General features: G+C 42.6%; 1 protein-coding gene and 1 long non-coding RNA gene across 2 annotated transcripts in view; one reads left to right on the forward strand and one right to left on the reverse strand.

Annotated features, from left to right (window-relative positions):
• The window catches only part of xylt1 (xylosyltransferase I), a 103987-nt gene that overhangs the window by 10181 nt on the left and 70301 nt on the right, over positions 1-23505 (forward strand).
• On the reverse strand, positions 781-21813 carry LOC119485305. The gene is made up of 3 exons (XR_005206247.1): positions 21628-21813; positions 1066-1069; positions 781-792 (listed from the first exon to the last, which is right to left on the reverse strand). It is a non-coding gene; the product is annotated as an uncharacterized LOC119485305 (long non-coding RNA).

Consider the following 23505-nt stretch of genomic DNA (forward strand, 5'->3'; position numbering starts at 1 on the left):
GATAGGAAGACGAGGCTGGTGGGGAGCTGAATTAGTTTTATCTGAAGTCGGGTATCCATGTTGATATTAAGTCAGAGCTAAAAGGCTGCGCACACACACACACACACACACACACACACGGACTAGACCGTCACCATATGGAGGGGTTATTAGGCCAATGGCTCAACTCCCTTGCTGTTTAGTAGTTGCAGGGTTATCCCTTTAAATAGATCTACTGTGTTTCGTAAATCGAGATCAGTGCCGACTGCTGTGAGATACTGTACTTGAATTACACAACTTTGAATTCATCGTCACCTTGAACTGCCCTTTTAAAAATAAATAAATAAATAAAAAATTCTACTCCAAGGAGAGTGGTTTGAACTTTAACCGGATTATTGTAGACTTAGACTTCGATCTGTTTCTTTGTTCTTAATACAGATTTAAAGATTCAGTCTCTGAATGCGGGAGAACACAGTGGTCTTAGTTTCCGTTAGCCGAGGGTTTTCTGATGGGATGTGATATTGGGTCCTTGGGTACAGTTTTCAATATAACAAAAAGAAAAGAAAAAATGAAATAGCTTGTGAAAACTAAGACTCAGAGTACTGTATGATCTGCTCTTTATTTTTAAGCCCCTGCACACAGCATGTGTCTCAGAGCCTAAACTCTATTTAAAGCCCCTGAAACTTGTTTTTTTCAATCAGCTTCTTATTATGAGCAACAGTTTCCTACATAAACACACACAGTTTGGTTATTTGTAAGGCTGTCAAAGTTAATGCAATAATAACGCCTTTGCGCAAATTGGTTTGAACGCCACTAATTTCTTTAACGCATTGACACAATCGATCTTTCAGAGGTTGTGGCCGGCTTCAGCTAAAGTGAAGATATTGGTATAATATGAAACTAAAAAACCTAAGGAATCCATTAGTACCAACTGTGTCATACTAGCTTGTCATGAAAAAGGCTAAATAACGCTCCAAACTTGAGCTGGATTTTGGTGAGGAAAAACTGTCATGGCCATTTTCAAAGGGGTCCCTTGACCTCTGACCTCAAGATATGTGAATGAAAATGGGTTCTATGGGTACGAACAAGTCTCCCTTTTACATATTATGCCCATTTTTATAATAATAACATGCAGTTTTTGGGCAAAAACCATGCAGTTTTTTTGAATGCAGTACAAATGTGTTATTTTCACCTATTCTTAAATGGTGTATTTGAATATTTCAGCATACTGGGGCCACTAAACAGTCTTAGAATTACATAAATTGGGTATCTGTAAATCTGAGACTCTTGTGGATCCAATGAGTCCAATTGCATTAATGTGTAACGTTAAATCATATTTAGAATTATATCACCTTGCTTACAGTATCGCAATATATTGAATCGTTACACCTGTATCATGATATGTATTGTATCGCCAGATTCTAGCCAATACACAGCCCTAGTTTTCAGCCCACATACAAGAGCTACGTGGGTGGAAATAGTAATGCCAGGGCTGTCCTGAGAAACACTTTCTGGGCTCCGGAGCTTCGGTAGTAATCAACAGCGGATATTCCAAACTTCCGCCAGGTGTGTGTGTGTGTCGGGGGGGCTTGGCTCACCTCAAGCATGTTCCTCTGCTGCAAAGATTTTGATTTCTTGTATAAAATCTGTCTCTAATAAGTCCCCCACCTTTATGGAAGGGCAATACTACATTTCTGGAGTATCTTTTTAAGACCTTTCAGGGGCTTTAAGATGATTCAAGATGTAAATTTGACTACATTTCAAACCGTTAAGTTTAATTTGTAATTATGGCTTACAAACTTACAAATTTGAACATATCCACAAATGCATTTTTTTATTCACTGATTCTTCATAAGCATGAAACATGAAAATTACAGCAGCTAAAATGCAGCCTCTGCTACTAATCTTTATTTATCGCCAGCAGAGGGGCAACCAGTTGTTAAAAATGTAGTGTTTTATTGATTGTGTCTCTGTGGAGACTTGTATTTTAGAGAGGATATGTTTTTTCTATAATGGAACATCAGTGAATTTCCTCCTTATGGTGTATTCTGCCAAGCTGGGACATGACGAGAAGCTGCACTAGTGCGTTCCCATCAGGTCAGATTGCCTGTAGTGTTAGTCGTATATCCCTTTTGTTGCTGATTTCTCAGCCTTTATCTCAGTGAGTACTGTACCTATAGCATCTATATTGTAGCCCCTGCAGCATTCACTGTGAATAGACTTCTTTAGGGGATCATTAGACAGTAGGGAGTGTGTTTGTCTCTCAACCATAATGGTGCCATCACAGTGAAAAACACTTGACAGCCTTGTCGTTGGGGAAGCGCACGGCAGATTGCCCACTTCTCTGAAATCGCTGCGGTGCCGCAACATTGACATGCAACACGCTGCTGCACATGTAACACCCAAATGCACATGAACATGTAATCACACCCACGCAGACTAATGACACTGAGCATGAGCCACTGCCTCGCTATCTCCTCCTCAACACATCATACGCTAATCCCCTTGTATTGTGTTATTCTAATAAGACAGGGGAGTTTGTGACAGCGGCAGAAAAGAGTACGTGGCGGTATGGCGAGGACACAGGGTGATGACACGCCGGCTGGGTAGAGATAGGGGCGATCCGGCCTGTCAGGGAAAGCTTTTGTCCTTCCAGTCCCGTGGAGCAAGAGGAGAGGAACTGACAGCGGCGCTTTTCTTCTTCTTCCTCCTCCTCCTCCTCCTTTTTTTTCTTCTTCTCACCACTGGAGCTGAATGCCAACAGCCCAGAAGACTTGTCTCTATCTGTGATTAAGAGAGAAAGTGAGAGGAGAAAGAAAGAACGAGAGATAGAGACAGGCAGAGAAAGAGAGACAGAAGAAAGCCGGAGGAAGAAATGTTGGGGGGGGAAAAGAAGAAAAGATAAACGTCTCATCCCTTCTACAAATCCGACGTCGACTCAAATCCCAGCGTAATCCTCAGGGGAACCCGGTTTGGTTTGAAGGCTTGTTAGTGTAGCTCGGGCCCGGCTGGCAAAGACTGTGTGGTTGGAGACCATTTCTTGGAAACTAACCTGAGTCCAAATTGTCTCCGAGCATGCAGGGATCAGGTCTGTAATTTTCCCCTCGGTTGGTGAAGTTTAGGATTTAGAAGTAAGCTGATGCCAAGACACTGATCAGGCTGGTTTTATCAAGCATCTCTAAATAGGAGCTCTGATTTAAGATTACTCTGAAGAGGATAGTTGAGGGAATCTGCCCAATAATCCCAGTCCTCCTCTGCTACTCTCCACTGGTTTAATTATTCACACTGATGGACACTTGCTTCTGCTAGATATTTCCATGTATTACTCAGATGTGGATTACCTTTCCGAGTGGCCGATGCTTTATAATGAGGGGAACTTGGGCACAACAGGCCAATGACATAATCACCATCATAAAAGCTTGACAAATGTGTATGGAATTATGTGAAAGGCTTTTGCAATTTTCCATTTTATGTAATGGTGGGGTGTTGAACCTCAATGCTTTTTTTGGGACCTACCGAAATGTGCCAGTAGCACAGAGTATCGGAAACGGTCAAGTACTGTAATTTGGCATCAAATGTCTGATCAGTTTTTCAATCTTATTATCTGATCAGACAGTTCATGTTCCTGTATGACTGCTTGTGTTTGGATAACATTTAACATTTGAGAACTTTGGCTTCTTTTGTTTAATGCATTTTGTAGAAAAGCATATTGATATTTCTCCAATTAGAATATAAGAAAGGCATAATTTTGGTATTGGTACCAACACTCAAACCGAAATTTAAAATAAAATGTCACAGCTGTTAAACATGTCTTTTTGGGTTTAAATTAGGGCTGTCAAAATTAACGCGATAATAACGCATTAAGGCAAATTAGCTTTAACGGCACTAATTTCTTTAACGCATTAACGCACCTTGCGATTTTTAGGTTGGAGCGGGCTCAGTTTTAAAGCTGGAGTGAAGATACTGGTATCATTTGAAAATTAAAATATTTAATTGCGATTAATCGCATGATTGTCCATAGTTAATCGGGATTAATCGCAAATTAATCACACATTTTTTATCTGTTCAAAATGTACCAAAATGTAACACGGCAAACTGCAGCCCAGCAGGCAACAACAGCTGTCAGTGTGCTGACTTGACGCTGACTTGCTCCAAACTACATGTGATTATTATAAAGTGGGCATGTCTGTAAAGGGACGACTCGTGGGTACCCATAGAACCCATTCACATTCACATATCTTGAGGTCAGAGGACCCTTTGAAAATTGCCATGCCAGTTTTTCCTCGCCAAAATGTAGCCTCCTGCATGAGGCCCATTGTGTGTGAGAGAAGCGAGGTTTGGGTTTATGGTCAATGTCGTGTTGAGTAATCCCCCCGCTGAGAGGTCAGTGAAGCAGCTGCCTCTGCCTCAGGGCAGCCGCTGTACGGGATGTCGGAAGGTACACTGGAGACAGTGCTAGTTAGATGTACACACCTGCAAACAACCACATGAATGCATGCACAACAAGTGCATACACACTCCCACGCACTCTCCAGCGTCCCCTCGGCGTTAAAGGCGCACACCTACAGAATGCATAAAATCATAAAATACGCTTGCTTCCTGCATCACAAAAAACACCCACACGATCTCCCTCACACACACACACACACACACACACACAGACACACACACGCTTGCACGTACACAAAGCCCTCTATCTCCCTGCTCCTTCTCCCTTGGCTCACGCACATCACACACACACACACACACTTTGAGAGTAAATAAAATTATAAAACACTCTGCGAGCCACATGAATAGCTGCTCTTCAGTATTCATGTTAATCCACCAGGACCAGCCGGAGAGCTCGTACTCATTACTGAACAGGTGTTTCCTCCATCAGCGGTGCATTTAGATCCTGTCTGTCCTTCCTGCCTGTCCCCGCTCCGCCGAACGCCTCAAGGGCGGAGCTCGCGAGGTCCTTTAACGCGGACGCGCGCATTAACGCTGTCACATTTGCATCCTTCTCCTCGACTACTTCCTCACCCTCTTCATGCCCGCCTGCTCCCACTCCTCCTCTCCCCCGGCCGTCCTCTCGTGCCTCTTCTTCTTCTTCTTCTTCTTCTCCCATCTCAAGTGGGGATGTCTCACCGCACCGCTGAGTCGCTCGCTGGTCCTCCAGACGCCGCAGGCCTCCCAAATCAGCTTCAATGAGGAGCCCCGCCGAGGCCGCCGCTGCCGGGGAGAAATTGCGCTGTAATTGAGCTGCGTGATAATAATACGTTCTTCTCTCTGATTTCCTACCAGCGGTGAATCATCAACACCATCATCATCGTGCCATCACATCAGCAACGCTCGGCAGACGCTTCCACGCCGCCGCCGCTGTAGTTGACCCGCTCTTTCACTCGATTCTCTCTCTCTCTCTCTCTCTCTCTCTGTCTCTCTCTCCCCCTCTCTCGTCAATTGCACTCGTTCCACTTATTTTATTCCCATTTCCTCCCCTCTTTCACTCTTCTCTCGCTCCGTCCTCGCCACTTCTCGCTCCTCTCATCTGTCTCCAACCATCCTTCCCGTTTCTGTTCCGTTTGATTGGACGGCATGCCTCAGAGGTATACAGAAATTACAATGTACGAAAAGAAAAGTGTGTGTGTGTGTGTGTGTGTGTGTAGATGGAGGGAAGGGGGGCAGAGGAAGAGAAGATAATTAGGATGGGGTGATTATGCGAGCACAATGTCAAATGGCTTTTTGCGACGTACTTAAGGCATTCATGCTTCCACGGCAGGAAGCTTGATCATTTTTTTGTGCAACAGTTTCTCTTTAGGAAAATGATCTAAATTTCAAACACTTATTGAACATTGAATCCATGAGCTTTCTTTTTGTTACTCTACTGTCTTGTGGCAACGAGGGCTGTCAATCGATTAAAATATTTAATGCGATTAATCACATGATTGTCCATAGTTAATCACTATTAATCGCACATTTTTTATCCGTTCAAAATGTACCTTAAAGGGAGATTTCTCAAGTATTTAATACTCTTATCAACATGGGAGTGGACGAATATGCTGCTTTATGCAAATGTATGTATATATTTATTATTGGAAATCAATTAACAACACAAAACAATGACACATATTGTCCAGAAACCGTGCTGACTTGACTATGACTTGCCCCCAAACTGCATGTGATTATCATAAAGTGGGCATGTCTGTAAAGGGGAGACTCGTGGGTACCCATAGAACCCATTTACATTCACATATCTTGAGGTCAGAGGTCAAGGGACCCCTTTGAAAATGGCAATGACAGTTTATAAAAAAGTTTGGAATGTTATTTACCCTCCTTCGAGACAAGCTAGTATGACATGGGTGATACCAATGGATTCCTTTGGTTTTCTTGTTTCATATGATGCCAGTATCTTCACTCCAGCTTTAATTTTGAGCCTGCTACAAATTTGCATTAACTTTGACAGCCCTAGTTGCAACACATTTCTCATGTTCATGCGTTCCCACATACAACCTCCATAGGGCATAAAGGCCTCTGTGTTTCCCTCAATGGGATTTGCTGCCAGTTTGTTAAAGGTGAGGGAATGTATGTGTGTGTGTGCATGTTCATGTAAATATGAGAAAGGACAAGAAAGTGAAATTGAGCATTATTGGAGAGTTGGTAAAATTATGAGGAAAGTAAAAAAAAAAGAAAAGAAAAAGAAGCTCTGTGGTGTAAAGGGGAAAAAACTGAGACGGAGGGTTAATCGACTCTGAGACACACAGACTCAGATGTAAAGAGAAAAGAGGTTAAAGGGAAGCGAGTGCTTGCCAAGACGGGCTTTAGACTTGTGTGTGTTTTCGTGTATGTGCTTGTGTGTGTGTGTGTGTGTGTGCTACTAGTAGGAGGCCAGTTTACACATGGCTCTCAGTGCTTTAACCACCCTCATGAGAATTGCCTTTCCATAAGAGAACCATTAGGAAAATCATTGACTGCTTATTGGTGTCAACACTCTATTTGTGTTTTTGTGTGTGAGCTCAGACAAAGAACAATACTGCTTCTTTTCCCTCACTCTCTCTCCCCTATGAAATTGCCAGTCAGAGGGGGTTAGGGATTTTTTTGACTTCTCTCTTTGTCCTCAAGTTTCTTAAATGCTGTGAGTGAAATCCGTTTTACTCTGGCAAATAGGCCTACAACAATCTTTTTATGTAACTCTCAATTTATCGAAGGGATAAAATGAATTTATTTATTTTTTCACAAGAGGGCCAAGTAGGTCTCGCTGGACTTTCATACGTGATTTTTGAGGCAATCTCCGGACAAGGCTCGGCTGCTTCCATGGGGTTGAAATGTGAGTAGTACACCAACCACATGCCAAACATGTACATGCAAAATAGTAGCAAGTAGCTGAGGCCTGTATTATGAAGAAGGATTTGGGGTAACGAGGTAACTTCAGGGTGAACTCTGGGTTTTCAGTTTCTACGACGGTGGTTCACTTCTTACCGGGGTAGATCGTCATGCTAACTTATGCTGAACACATAACCTGCTCCGGAGCAGCTTATGTTCCAGATAAGTGATCAACTCGTATAAAAGCACCGCCTACTGACCAATTATATGATAATATTAAACAAATACAAAGAAGTCAAAGTCATTATTAAGGCTAAAAGCAACACAATCTAAACTGACAAAGAACAGCTGGCATATGAAAGTAAGCCTGCTTACTGCTTTATGTTATATTTTTACATTTACTTTTTATTTGTTCCCAAGTCTGTTTCACACTGCTGGGGCCAGGGACGCATTTGAAAGAATGTTAAATTGTCATACATGCCACATCATCCCCAAAGGAAATAATGAAGAAACTTCTAAACTGTTATTCTGTTCTCCAAGCATCATGTAAGGGATAATGTACAGCATGCCGGTCATTGTCATCAGTGCCGCATCGCACTGTTGGGGTTTATTTCACAACAATGACCCGCTAGCTGTACATTATCCCGCTTATTACACAGCTACTTACTTAAGAAATCAATAATTTGACACAAAAATGGTCTGCCAGAGTCCGACATCAGAACTGCGCCCATAGCAACGGTCTGTTGTACATAGCAACGGTCTGCTAGAAGACGAAATAACCGTAGAACGAGAATCAGAGAACAGAATCGAGTATTCAACAAAGCCGTGAAATAAATTAATTTAACGGAATACACAAAGTAATTATAGTCAGATTTACGCATTCACACATCGGCAATTTTTCCTTTTGCCAGCTGTCCTTCCTGCATTTGGCAGCTTCAACTGTGTAGTCTTAGTCTGCCTTTAGTCTGGATTATGTGTTTAACTTCTTTGTATTTGTCTAATATTATAGTTTGCTCTTGGTTTGTAAAATGTGCCGCTCTGCTGACAGTAGACTTGTCCATGATTATGATTGGTCACATGCTGCAAACACCGCCCCCTTTATGTGAAAGAGCTCATAGCCAGATTGAGAAACCCTGGGTTGATTTACCGAGTTGATAACCAGCGTCGTAGCACCACTTAGCGGGATCGCTGTTAGGGTTAGTTAAGCCAGATAACGGTAAGCTACCCTTGGGTATGTTGAACTGGCTTCGTAGTACAGGCCTTTGGTGTACGGATGTGTGACTGAGTTTGTGTGTATTAATATTAATACTAGCCTCATGCACATACAATATATATGCACGTGTTCCAGAGGTATATGCAGACATAATTGTCTTAACTGCTGAGAAAGAGATTTGGTCAAGGCAATTATAATTCAGCCAGGGCACATGTGCTTGCTTAGCACTCAGTCTATTTGCCTAAAAGACACAAATGACTGCAATTTAACAGCAATAGAGGAGGACTGTAATGAGTTGGTAACTATTTGCCTGATGTGAGCGTGTTGCTCTAAGGTGGGAAGAATAATCAAAGGAATAGGACTATATTTTCACTGGCATTATGTCCAGTGGCAGCAATGGAGATTAATGAGCACGAGGTTTATTAGCTTCTCAAAAATATTCTGCTACCTTTTTTTTCTTTTTTCACTTTTCTTTCTTTTTCCCTTAATAGACTCGGAATATAGCTTATAATATATTACTTCTGAAATTGTGCCATTTGATACCTGATGGGGAGGTTGGTGGTTCTAATGGTGCCTGGCAACAGTAGCAAGAAAATGTACAGTTAATCATGTTCACATAGTGTTCTCATTAAAGGAACAGTTCAGCCTTACTGTAGATCATTAGGGAGCTTTAGAGGCGGATTTTGTTCCCTTTGGACAGAGCTAGACTATAGCTGTTTCCTGTCTGCAAAGCTAACTGGCTGGTATTGATCCTCTTATCTAACTCTCAGCCACAAAGCAAATCATTATATTTCACAAAATGTCAAAGTATTCCTTCAAAAGTAATATCCTGGTTTTGATCATATTTGGGGATATGACATTTACACAGAGCCTATAGGGAAACCTGATTATGGTTATTCATATCCCCAAATACATGATCATGTCGTTATTATCCAGGTTTCTGATTGCCTATGTTATTGCAAGCATGAGTCTCTGTCATTTGTGCACCATTTGGTTGTTTCGGACACTGCAGCTTTTACCACTCTGCTGGCATGTCTGCATGTTTCCACATTTACACGTGGAAACATGTAGACATGAAAGACCAAAAACCCAACAAGAACTGGCATACTAGTCTGCAGGTAAACATACTTGGTGAGTATTACACCTTGTATGCTTGTTAAGCCACAACCTGTGGAGAACCACAGCCGCCCATCACCATGGAGACAGAGTTAAGTTGCCATAACCCTTTTTTTTGTCTCCCCAACTCATTTTTTACAATATTTATGCAAAGTTAAATGTTCTCTATATGATATCCAGAGCATTATTATAGCAGCAAACAACTATCTGTTATGTAAAGATATGTAAGAAATAATGTGCACAATGTGTCATTGGTGTAAGATAAACCCCGACAGGGTGTTACGGCACTTGCAGACTCCTGAAGGGGTTTATTTCACAACACTTACCCACAAGCTGTACATTATCCCGCCTATTACGTGGCTTCTTACTTAAGAAATCAATAATTTGACACAAAAATGGTCCGCCAGAGTCCGAGATCAGAACTGCGTCCATAGCAACGGTCTGCTGTAAAGAAATAACAGACCGTAGAACGCCGTGATTGACCAATCAGATTAGAGTATTCAACAAAGCTGTGTAATAAAGTGGAGTAATGTCTACCTGGGCGGCTGTGGCTCAAAGGGTGGAGCAGGTCGTCCACCGGAACTCCAATCGGAAGGTCGGTGGTACGATCCCCAGCTGCTCCTGGTCACATGTCGATGTGTGCTTGAGCAAGACACTTAATCCCAAATTGCTCCCGAAGGCATAGCGTTTCCTTTAACCCCACCTCGCCTTTAGCTATTATACTACCACAATTTGCTTCAAAGTCCAGTGCTCTTCCTGGGGACTTGGCCGGCTCAGCTGTCGCCATGTCGAGAACATTGTGGAGGCAATAAAAATGCTCCCAATCTCACATTTAGCACCTTTAAGAGTGAAGTAGCTTTCCAGTGGTTTCATGGTTTTCACTGATTAAATGTTTTTTTTTTTGCATTTTCCTCCGCCATAGCAAAGCCACAGTAGTTACAGCATGTATGTGCATGTCATGCTCTCTGTACGCACACTGTCACATTGATCCGTTTTTTTTTTTCTATAACTTTCTATACGTGTTAGTATAAGCCACTGACACCAAGGCAAACTCGAGCAGGAACATAATCCCCGTGAGAAGCTACAGTACTGGATATGTGGAATTATAAATGTGTGCGAGTGTCAGAGATGCCTGAGATCAGACTGTTTGTCTCCAGCAGGGCTCGTGCTGTGGGGCATATGGTGCGCATGCATACTTTATATATCATGTACAGAAATCCAGAATGGTGTTCTGTTACTTATGTTTAATGAATGAAAGGTTATGATTCTATGATAGCCGCTGGCTCTACACACTCTTCATGTTTGTGCGTAGTGTATATGTGTGTGTGTAAGTGGGGTGCGGGTGAGGAGATATGTGCATGCTGCATTGAACTTCAAAGGTCAGGGAAGGTGATAGTTCTCCCTCGTTCTGTGCGTGTGTGTGTGTGTGTGTGTGTGTGTGTGTGTGTTGTGCTCCACATGGTGTCCAGCCTGCAGCGGGCGCGATGATTCAGAGGACACAGGCAGCATGACGTTCACTGTCTTTGACCCTTCTCTACAGCAGCTGTTAATATAACGCTGCAGCTGTGTGTTTGTTTATGCTGTTGTGTAGTGCTGATGATGAGGGGGGGGGCTGTGTAAGTGGGACTAAATATGTACGTTTGTCATACACTTGTCACTATTAGTATGCACTCGTTTGCGAATGACATGTACATCTTTGTGTGCTTTTCATATCAGTGTACAGCTGTGTGTATTTAGCGCCGGCTGGGTCACCCCAGGGCCCTCTGTGCTCTTGCCAGCGCCCTGCTTTGGCTCCCAGGGGCCCCGGAGGATTTTTTGCCGGGATATGCTGACAAATTGATGCTGCCGGACTGGCTAACTGCTCCTTCTGTGGCTGGCACCGGCCGCAAACGTACTCTGAATACCAAGCGATGGCCGTGAGCACTTTTGTGTCTCTTTTGTTTCCCACTAACACACACACACACACACACACACAAACAATATGACATCATCGAGAAAACAGAGAATTTCAAATGGGCCCAGCTTGAGGAAAAAGCCCCAAATCCAGCCTAAAATCTGGATCAAAAGCCTAATCCTCAACTCTGGGGGATCCGATCCGAGTCGCTGCGGGGTCTGGCTATTGGCCATTGCTCCATTCCTCATTGCCCTCTCCCTTTCTCTCCCCTTTTTGTCTCTCTTTCTATCCAGCTCTCTCAAATTTTGGACAGCTGTTTCACACTGTGAAAAGGGGGGGAAAGTAGCTTTAATTTTGCCTCAGTCTGTGCATCTGCTATGTCGGAGTGATTAGCGCAGCAGAAGCTGTCTTTACTATGGTGACAAGCCCATATGGTTTCCGTATGTACAAGTAAGCAGTGGGCTTGATCTGTCACTTTGTATTAGAATTTGTTTTACATGGTAATATAATCGTTAAATCTTTCTCACAATACAGTGAGAGCAGGGCGAGTTTGTGTTTGAGTGTTTGCTTGTAAGTGATTGTCCAGGATAGGGATGTCATGAGAACCGATACTTGGGTACCAAGTTGATGCCAAAATTCTGCAAACGTGATGGGCTCATTTTTCCACAGTACCGCACGTCCCGTCAGGTAGGGCTGGGCGATATGGAGAAAATCAAATATCCCGAAATTTTATGACGATATTGTAGGGTTGACTTTTACTGCTTTCACCAAATATTCACAAAATGATAAGCAAAATAAGGCAAATAATACAACAGTTAGAACAGTCTGGCAAGTTTAGAAATTGACAATACTGTGATGCAGCCTTTAAAACCAGGAAAAGACAGTACTAACATGCCATATTATGATATCCAAAATCTAAGACGATATCTAGCGTCTTATCACGATATCGATATAATATAATAATATAATAATAATAATATAATATCAATATATTGGCCAGCCCTACCATCAGGGCTTGAGAATAAGGGCGCCCGGTCGTTCCGGGACGATAGGTAATACGTTTGGGACACAGTAAACTCACTCGATGCCCCCTATTGTTTCCTTGATAATGCTACATTGTGAACAACAAATCTGTGTTGAAATTGGCAGGACGAGGGCTAGTTAACGATAGCTGTTAGCAGCCGGTAAGCAGCACAGTCCTGCACGGAGCTAACAGCTAACGTTAACGGGAGGTGCTATTTATTTACATTATGATGCGTTCAAGCTCTATTCAGTAAGTATTGGGCAAATATAAATTCTAACGTTGTGTTCAAATGTAATCTTGTAAAATGTATTTTTTGTTAAGAAACTTGAATAAATCCAGTTGTTTGAAGGAGATGTTTAAGCAGCAATATAAAATAGGTAATAGAGAGGGAATTATGACCTGTTGAACTTCCTAACAAAAATCAGTATGCAAACGGTAATAAAGTAGTGTGTGTTGAAGTACATCGCTTTTATTGTTTTACTTCTTATTGTGGTACAGGCGGCTGTGGCTCAGTGGGTAGAGCAGGTCGTCCTTTAACCACAAGGTTGGCGGTTCGATCCAGGGCTTCTAATGTCCGCGTGTCAAAGTGTCCTTGAGTGAGACACTGAACCCCAAGTTGCTCCTTAGTTGCTTAGGATAGGTTAAATGCAGAGGTCAAATATCATGTATGTACCTGTATATATATATATGAAAGAGTTTAAGTATCGAATTGGAATCGTGGAATTTCACTAGTATTGGTATCAACTACTAAATTTCTGGTATGTTGATATCCCTGGTCCAGGATGAGTTAACTCTTAAATCGAGAGTCTGTGAGTTTTTGGAGGTCAAACATGGTTTAGAAAAGAAGTCAGACATCAATGTGGATGGCTCTGAGTTAATCCAAATCAAAAAATTTTGGGGTGGACCTTGGCTAGTGATTTGGCAAATGGGTGATAGATTAGATGTTATAGTGCGGCACTCTTCAGTCTGATCTCACACACTCCCCCACACGTGTACACACATACACCCAAACACATAACCAGAAAGCAGTCTTTACATTCACAGTGTGACTGAACCCAGTGAACTTAAGCTATCCCTAACAAAGGTACTGCTTGCTGCATCTCACACATACACACGGACAGAGGGCACTCTGTATGGTTCTTTCCTCTCAGACAGGGGGGGGGGGTTTACCTCCAGCCTGGTTTCGGTTTTTGCCACACACTGCACCACTATAGCCGGTTAGCCGGGCCTTCATCTTCCGGGGTACCAGTAATCAGCTCGCCTCCACCACTTGCCAAGGTTAACCACATAATTGCTGCACTCATCTGGCCGAATCTCTTCTCAATGCAGCGCAGAAGCCTGATCCTACAGTTGCACAGAAGCCGCCTTGGCCTGAACCCCTCGAGCACTCGAGACTACAAGGCTAGAGCTCAGCCTCACAACCCTCACTGCAGTGCGGTGAGATAGAGCCGACTTCTCAGCTTATCTTTCTCAGGAGGTCATGGATTAGCAATCCTTGGGCCTTGTAGTTCTGACTCATTCTCATGGATCAGCATCGAGCGCAGTCAACAAACCAGTATCGCAGTAGGAAGTGCTCAGAGTTGTGGTAAGAAAGTCTTCTTGGTGGTGGTTGGACTGTGGTGGAAACAGGATCTCACTGGCATTCCTCTGAAGGACTGGAGAGTCACTCTGCTGGACCGGTTGCAGGAGAGGGATAGACACACCTGAGGAAGCCAATGATTGAGTTTTTGGGGTGCGTGGGAATGGCAGGTATATCTGCGTTTGCCTGTGCAGCCTTTTTTATACCTTACTTGTGTGTATCTACTGTATATATATACTCTGTACTGTATATGTACAGTAGGTATGAGCAAGTGGACATAGATGACATAAGTTTCCCCTGGCTACATTCTGTCCCCTTAACAAGGAAAAGAAGTAGACATAACCCAGCTGGGAAATACTTAAATTCAACGTCTCTCTGTGCAGTCATTCATGAAACATGGGGATTCCCTCAGCCTTATGTTTTTTCCTGCATCGTACGTCAGAGTAAGGGGACGTTTTTTGCTTCACCTTTTACGTCCATTTTCCAAGTCTCCATGGAATGAGCTACTGCCGCCCCAGAAAAGGGTCAATGTTTGATGCTTGAAACCCGGGATCTTTAGATCTTCAGTCCTAACTTTGTTTAAAAGAAACTAGTCAATTTGTTACAATTAGTTCAAAATCAGCGTGAAAGTGCTGCCAGTGTGTTGCTGTGACGATGACATCCTCTCACCTCATTCCTTTCTGTTTCTAATTCGTTTGATCGGTATTACTGACATCCACGCCATGCACGTCGAAACAACCTGACAACAACCAGAATCGATATATTTGCTTCACTTTGAGTCTATGTGGAGTAAAAGGAAAATAACCGCTTTTTATTGTTGTAATCTGAGTAACGTGAGATCATATCCGTTTTGTATCCATCAACAAAAACAAACCGCAGCGAGGTGAAACGCGAAGAGAGCAGAAAACAGTGCAAGGTCTGCGTGGATACGACCTGCACCCTCACATTTTAAATTCAACGTGGTAAACACTACACACACAGTAAAGTATGGAACACTTTGGGTTTCACACATCGCAGGAAAAGCAGAGCTAGACATCACGGCTAAAAGTTGCATGCTAACTCGGTCAGGACAGGAAAAGTTATCGTATTGCGGTAATGTGCGGTCAAGCCGGCGGACGCTACAGCTGTAGCGCGCCCATCTACTGACATTTCTGTTAAATGCAGTCAAACGGCCCCGATGGAGCTGGACCATGGATGTATAAAGAGAACGGAGCTGACGGTGAGAGCTAGAGACGGACTTGGCAAAGTTAGTGGAAGTATACACATGTGACAAATGAACAAATGAGGTGTTACACAAAGGGAACTGCATATACAAAATACATATATGTAAATAAGATGGATGGTTTATCCATCCATCCATCCATCTTCAGCTGCTTATCCGGGGTTGGGTCGCGGGGGCAACAGCTCCGCTGGATTGGTTTATATTCACCAGAAAGTATATAAACACATTATATGTCTCTTAAAAATTTAAAACAAATTACCTCTAAGTTTTGAGAGAGATGTTTTATTCTTTGATTTTTGGGTTGCTGGAAAGGTTTGTCAAGTATCGTCATAGTATCGAATCGGGAGATAGGTGTTCTTACTACCAGAAAAACATCAACAACATGGATAACAAAGTCAGACTGGAGCCAACGGTGCTGTACATTACCATCAAAACTGACAGGCTATGGTCGCTTAAACACATTCAACGACCTCCAACAGTCAGCTTGCTGTGTTGGGGCACTTATGCTACTGACCTGATCGTAAAAGAGAATTGCAACCAGAAAGGTAGTACCTCAGTTGTGAGTTGGACCCCCCTCAGCAAGCACTTAAGTCATAGTAAAAGTCCTGCCTGTGCCAATGGAAAACGTGTAAAATATTTTGCCTTGTCAGACGCTTTGTAGAAAAGTAATTTCCTCTTGTTTCTGTTGAGGCTGGAGATAAGCCAGGACTCCTGGCACACCGAGGAACAACTTACAGATTATACACACTTTCTGTTATAGTAGGGAACAAACACGCTCAAACAGCACACACACACACACACACACACACACACACACACACACACGTTATAAGCCGTAGGAACCTTTTATTAGGTCTCAGGAACACACTTTTGCAAATCTGAACTCACACCCACACTGTACATGCTGACCTACATTAACATACCTGTGCACATATACAGACACTTTGTCAGCTGGCATCAAACAGAGCATCTAAAAAGATGACAGGAGCGCTTCACAGTTCCTTTTTTTACAAATCTCCTAATTTTCCTCCAACAGAGGAACACTGAAAAAATAGTTATTTCTTTAAACTGCCCATTTATTTAATTCCACTATTCAATTATGTATTTACCTCTGCAGTATTCACATGTGGCAGCGGCAGGATTTGATTTTAAAAAAAAAACGGCATACATCATTAGTAAGATAACCCGCTGAGCAAAACTGACAATTGCGAAAAAGAAAGGAAGGGGAGAGAATGAGAGACGAAGGAGGCAAATGACAAACATGATGAAATAAAGTTTTTCGGGAATAACGCTGCGTGGAGGAGATTTGGAGTGACCTAATTAAAATGTTGGAATCCTGAGAGGATAAATTAAGAAAATGTCCAGTTAGGCTGAGCCGGAGGAGGGGAGATTAAGAGGCGCAAGCTCGAATACTGTCTTATTTCTTGCTCTCTTTTATCACTGCCGCATGGAACAGATTGGTCTTCGACAACAACATAGCGAGTTTGCCCGGATGTTAACCATTTGAGCACATGTACAGAGTTTGCCAGTGGCATACATGAAAAGAAAGAGACAAGAGAAAGTTTATAGCTTAAACCTGCAGTAGGCAGAATATTTTTGCATCATTTAGCAAAAATTCCATAATACCTTCAGCATATTGTAATTCAAGTGTTCTGAAGAGAAAACTAGACTTTTGCACCTCCTCATGGCTCTGTTTTCAGGCTTTAAAAAATCTACAGGTCATTTGCGAGAGAGAGCGTTTCTATTGGCTGTTCATTTAACGGAGGCAGCTGTCAATCACTCGGGAACTCAGATCAAACGGTCAAACTAGGCAGCGCTGATCAAATATGAATCAATATTCTGTTACTGTAATGCCTATTTCTCACCTCAAATGTTTTCAAAAACATCTCGTAGTGTTCCTTTTAGCTTTAAAAGTTTGCTCCGGCTGGTGGGGCGGTGCTTGGTATTTCCCCAAACTGATCTCAAAATGGCTGTCGGGTCACAAACTGTTTCTCATTTTACAGCTAAACAGTACACTACAAGATGATTCTGAAAACATTTTACATGAGAAATAGGCATTACAGTAAAAGAATATTGATCATATTTGATCAGCGCTGCGTCGTTTGACCGTTTGATCGGAGTTCACGAGTGATTGACAGCTGCTCAGAGACGGCAATGCACCAGCTCGGCTCTGATTGCTTGTTTTCCTCCAGTCTGTGAAATCTTGCAGATGTATTAGGAGCACCGGAGGACACAGAGACACATAATTTTTTTCAGATTACCTGTCGCATGCACTACTGTCAGGATATAGTGACGACTTTTTTTAATCATATTTGCTCCATTTCTACCTTCTGCTGCTTTAAGGTGTCATGTGAAAAAAAATATGTAATAGGCCGTCTGACACGGATGATGTTCTATCCTTCAGACTTCTGGGGAAACTATTGAAACGAAATGGAAATCTGAGAATAAGAAAGAAGAAAGAGACAGGAAGCTACAGAGCTTCATAAAAAAGTCCCACCTTGCAGTTTAAGCAGCTTAAGGTTTCCACATCATTACTGTACGGCAGCTGTGTGAAAGCCACCGGTCTGTTAGCATCATGTAGCTATAGCGTCCTCGCTGACTTCCACCAGATACATTGTTCTCCCTGTGGAGAAGCTCCATATGGGGCCAACATGTTTCTGCTGTGCTGGGCAGGGCGGGACCATACGGATGCTGTCGGACCGCATGCAGCGTGTATTAGAGCAGCAATGGCAATGTGTCGATTGTCAACACGGAGGAGGGAGGAGATGGGATGAACAATGAGAGTGAGGAGGGAGGGAGGGAGGAGAAAGGAAGAAAGGACAGCTGGTACCAAGACTGGTGTTAGTTAAGGATGACTAAGTGACATATTGACAAGAGACAGATAAGAGGACTCCGTGGAACAAAGATGAAAAAGGCAAGTATCAGTGATGCCAGTGTGCTTTAGTATAGTACACGATCTTTGCTTCCAGTTTCCCTTTGAAGTGATCCGTGGAAATAATACCATGTGGCATGCATGAATTTCAGCATTGGATGGAAAAAAGAAATAGATCCAGTCTGGCGCAGCATCCCTAATGCTGAGCCTTCACAGTCTACTGTACCTCAGTGGTCCTCAAACTTTTCTTCTTTTCATTCCCCCCTTTGGATCAAGAAATATTTTCAGGTTTTGAGAAGAAATAAGTTCACATTTTACTATGATGGTTGCTTCTTATAGTGTATTCAGTCTGTAGTCCTAGTATGTTAAATAGGTTGGTAGGATGAGAGTTAAACCTGATCAAACCACTGTTGTTATTGACGTGACTGGCATATAATGTTTCTAAATGTCTTCTTAATGAGTTGGGTGTGTCTGGTCTCTCCTCATCTCCCAATGCCTTCATTATTATTTATATTTATATAAATGTGATTTATGGTGCTGTTAGATTGCTGCTACCCTGTTACAGCGGCATGCGGGGATAGTTTTTAACTTCAGTGAAACTGTCGTTTTTGAAAGGCTGAACAACGAAAAATATGGACTAAAGCAGAATATTTCGTTAAATAAAAACATGTAGTGAATTCTGGAAATAATACGATCTCTCTTTTTTCAATAAATTTTGACTTTTGGACAGACGACTGAGGCAAGTACAGAGATGGGCGGCGCACCACGTCGCTTGCTATGTGTGTATTTAAGAGAGAGAAGTGAAGGGAAGGTGGAAGACATGCTAATGTTTCTGTAAGTTTAATAATAATTACAATGTCAGTGTTATGAATGAAACTTTGAACTACTCGGTGCAGCCCTTCTTCGTCATATTTTCTTTTGATGACCTTCAGATGTTGTCTTGTTTGTCTCTGAAGCATCGTCGTTTTTTCTTTTTGTCCTCTCAAATATCTGTCCATTCTGTAAACCAACAGACTGTCTGTCTGAATGGACACCATTGCTACCATGGATGTATATAGAGACGATTTGTTTCTCTGTTCCGCAGTGAAAAACGTCAAAACCTTACCTGCACATCGCATTTTACCCCGATCACGCGCACCAACCCGTCATGCCTCTGGCCTCACTGTTTGAGTCTACATTGACTTGCACAGCCACAGTGTTTTTCCATGCGCTTTGACAACATTACACCCTAACACTGTTTGTGCGCTCACTTTACTCTCAATTGCAATCAATCAAGAAAGTTGGATTCCATCAAAGTTTTAACAATGAAAAACTTCTGCACTGAAAAGGATGTTATATCTAATCTATTGGACAATAATCGCTTGCAAATGAACAGCGGTTTCAGTTTATATTTTCAAGCGAGCTGAAATGAAAGTGAATTACCTCCCCCAACGCTCCACACTCCAGCACACAGACCCACACTGTGCAATCCAGGCGTGTAGTGTTTGTTCAGAAGGCATCCATTTCAGCGCCGCACTCCACAACAACAACAACAGCAGCAGGTCGTTTGTTTCAATCTAACAAGAGATGGTTGCAACAAAGGAGGAGGAATTTTAAAGTCCCCCCAAAACGTTGCGTTAGCCGGGGGAGGCTTTACATAATTTCTGTCATCATTCTTTATCCCAACCTTAAATCTCCTGTGGTCTCTTAGGTGTGTGGTGCTGTGTGCTCTCCTGTGCAGCAGCGCCATGCAGCAGCGGGTCTATGTTGGTGGTTATTGGTGATGGTGTAACAATGGCTGTGGGGCTACACTCCACTTAAGCTGTCACGCTTGTAATGAACAGCAGATTTCAGTGTGAAGCAGCTCGTCTATTGGTGTGTGTGTGTGTGTGTGTGTGTGTGTGTGTGTGTGTGTGTGTGTGTGTGTGTCTGAAAGAGAGAAAAAGAGAGGGCAATCTGAAGCATAACAGGGCAAACATTGTAGCTTACGGGAGAAGGTCTGACTGACTGCTGTGGTTTCACTTGGTAGGTTTCCATCCATCTGTTGAACGGCGCTTTGTAAATTTTCCCATTTAAATATAGGGCTCAGATTTTTTAGCCACGATTGCGCTGTGGCTGTAGTGTTTGTTTAGTGCTAATTAGCATATGTTAGCATGCTAACACGACAAACTACGATGTGGAACACAGGGGGCAATATCTGGGTCTAATAAGTGAAGCCAATGCGTAAGCGCCTTAGAGGGTAACACCACCCAAATTAAGAGCGGATCAGGAAGGAGGCTAAATAATGCTCGAGTTAGGCTTTTGGCGAGGAAAAACTGACATGGCGATATTCAAAGGGGTCCTTTGACCTCTGACCTCTAGATATGTGAATGTAAATGGGTTCTGTGGGTACACACGAGTCTCCCCTTTACAGACATTCCCACTTTCAGATAATCACATGCAGTTTGGGAAAAAAACAGGCAGTTTTTTTAATGCAGTATAAATGTGTTATTTTCTCCTATTCTGAAAATGGTGTATTTGAATATTTCTGCATACTGGGGTCCCTACACAGTGTTGGAATTGCATAAATTGGGTATCACTGTAAAGCTGAGACTCTTGTGGATCCAGTGAGCCCAATTGTATTCATGTGTGATGATATTAGTCCCCATAGTAGCCATTTCATTGCAGTGAGGTTATTTTTTTAAACTTGACCTCACTGTATAAAATGAGCTGTGGTGACCTCTAGGGTAATCACAGCCTCATGAAACGTATCAGCCACAAACTACAGACCTAGAGCATTCAGAGGATGGATGGCTTTCCTAGCTAGATTGACAATAAGGGGGTTTCTGAGCAGTTTCCAGAACAGAAGTGCTCGCCATCCAATCACCGAAAAATTTAATTCTTGCAGAAATCTCCAAATGTCAAAAGTTTTTGATACCAAATCACAGCATGGCTTTTTCTATGGTGTTCTTCAAGCTCTTGATGTCTTAATGTGGTGTTTTGGAGGGATTATTGATCATTTTTATCAATTCTCAATTCTGAATTGCTAAATTTAGCACCAAATCTGTGTAACAAATGGTATCAAGCCAAAAATTGCTGCAACATAATAGAGACAATGTTAGCTCTGTGAGCAGTTTTGCTGTAGTTTTCACTGTTAGTACTGTTAGCACCATTATTTGCCAGCCATCGCCATGTTGAGAGCCATGCAGAGGCAATAGAAACGCTTCCAATCTCGCATTTAGCAACTTTGACATAAATCTGAACCGATCAATTGAAAAAACGGTGGAAATAACTTTAAAAAACGGGCAAAATATTCTGAAAAGGTTTTTACGCTTGCTGATGGTAGAAAAGCGGTCATATTGAAGGAGAAAAAATGTGATAAAGGTAGACAAGAATACATTTTTGTAATACACCTTGACGTTGCAGTGTCTGAATAAGAAGTATGGGGTGTTGATTAAAGGGAGTATGTACAGTAGGGCTGCCCCCTCTCAGTCGATTAGTCGACTAATCGATCGTTTTGGTCTCACTCGACAAAGATTTCTTTAGTGTCGATTAATCACTTTTTATGCTTTTTTTCATGCTGAATGACTTATTTCTAAGGAACTTATGAGCACATCTCTGGTAAACGCAAGATTTAAAGTGGTGTTTTTGTGTGATTCTTTGGAGAAACTCAGTTTTACAGATCTGTCGATTAAATCAACTAATCGATTAATCAACAAAATCGTATCTGTTAGTCGACTAAGAATTTCTTTGGTAAACGTATACTCTAGCTGCAACTTGCGTGCTCCGAGTCCGAACAGGTCCTGGGTGCATATCAAATCCACCTCCTTACCACTATAGCAGCTGACAAAAACATCACATTCATAAAAATAAAAAAAAAACACACAAATGCCCTCTTTGATGTGAAACGACGATGAAATGTCATCATTTATTAGAGTTACTGGTGCTCAACTAATAATGTAATCTTGTGATGTCCTCCTGAATAGATTCAATTCAACAGTATAGTCGAAGGAAACGTTGACATTTTATTTTTTGCAGAAATGTCATTGTAATGAAAACACAACCAGCGAGGCTCAACAGGATGTTCTTGTCCGGCAGAGCTCAGAAAGCTTTTCTGTCTATCCCTCCAGTTTCCCTTCCTTTTCTCACTAGTGTTCTTTTAATCATTTTTCCTCAATATGTGCAACACCCTGCATCTTTTTCTCTCCCGCCGTACGTCTGTGTCTCATTTGTCTCTTTTCCATCTTTCTGTTTCCCTCTTCTTTCTTTTGCTTCCACTGACTTTCACCGAGTAGCTCTGTCGTCTCAGCACTTCTCCCACTGTGTGTGTCCGCTGCGCCCAGTCTGTCTGTGTGTGTGTGTGTGTGTGTGTGTGTGTGTGTGTGTGTGTGTGTGTCTTTTCCTAGTGACATTTCCGTGCCAGGTGTGACAAATGGCAGGCAGAGAGGAAACATTTATTCCCTGTGGTGAGCTTAATTAGCCTATCAGCTAAGCCTTGGCACTAGCTTGTTTTGAAAACCACACACACACACACACACACACACACTTGCATGCAAGTAAGAATCCACCAACAAGTGCACACACAAACAGCAGACAAATCACTTCAGCACATGAACCGCATAGATAATTGGACAGTACGATTAAATGATGTCTAAATCACAGCTCCAATCCTTATTTTTCTTCTCTGGCTTCACATCCAGAGGGACTCAACTGTAGCCAACCTCATCTTTTCTCTATTAAAAGGTTAAATCGTTTACAAATTACAGCTCTCTTCCAGCAGTTAGCATAGGTGGGTGTTGTAGAGGCCACACAAGGCCAGCAGGCAAGACTGGAGGAGACAGCAAAGAGATCGCATGTGTGTCTCTTCGCGTGTGACTTCTGCAAGCAGGGTATCACATTCGGTGCCGTTTTACATCACATATCCGTCTGGGGTATCTGTGTGTAAACATCTGTCCACTTCTGTGTCCGCACATTGTCGTGCCAAATCCAACATCTGCAGCCGAGGGAGGGATGTTTGGGGGGGGCGATGGAGGAGAAGGAGTCCTGGTGTCCACTCACCCTGCAGCCAAACAACGGAGCTCTAACGCGGTGCTGCTAATTATATACACACACGAGTACAAAACACACATAAATGTGCTGATAAGTGTGTCTGCGGGCCTTTCTTGTCTCTCTTGCTCAACTGTGGACAAATTACAGACATTATTGGCTGCAAAAGAGCCTCCCTGTCTACCTCCGTTTCTTTCTCTCTTTCGCTGTGTGCCGGGGCCCTGGCATGTCCCTGTGCACCCCCGCTGAGGAGAAGGAAATGAAAGCCAAAAAATGTTGCTGATGTGTCTCCCTGCTCAGCAC

The sequence above is a fragment of the Sebastes umbrosus genome, chromosome 3 (assembly GCF_015220745.1).
Source record: "Sebastes umbrosus isolate fSebUmb1 chromosome 3, fSebUmb1.pri, whole genome shotgun sequence".
Lineage (NCBI taxonomy): Eukaryota > Metazoa > Chordata > Actinopteri > Perciformes > Sebastidae > Sebastes > Sebastes umbrosus.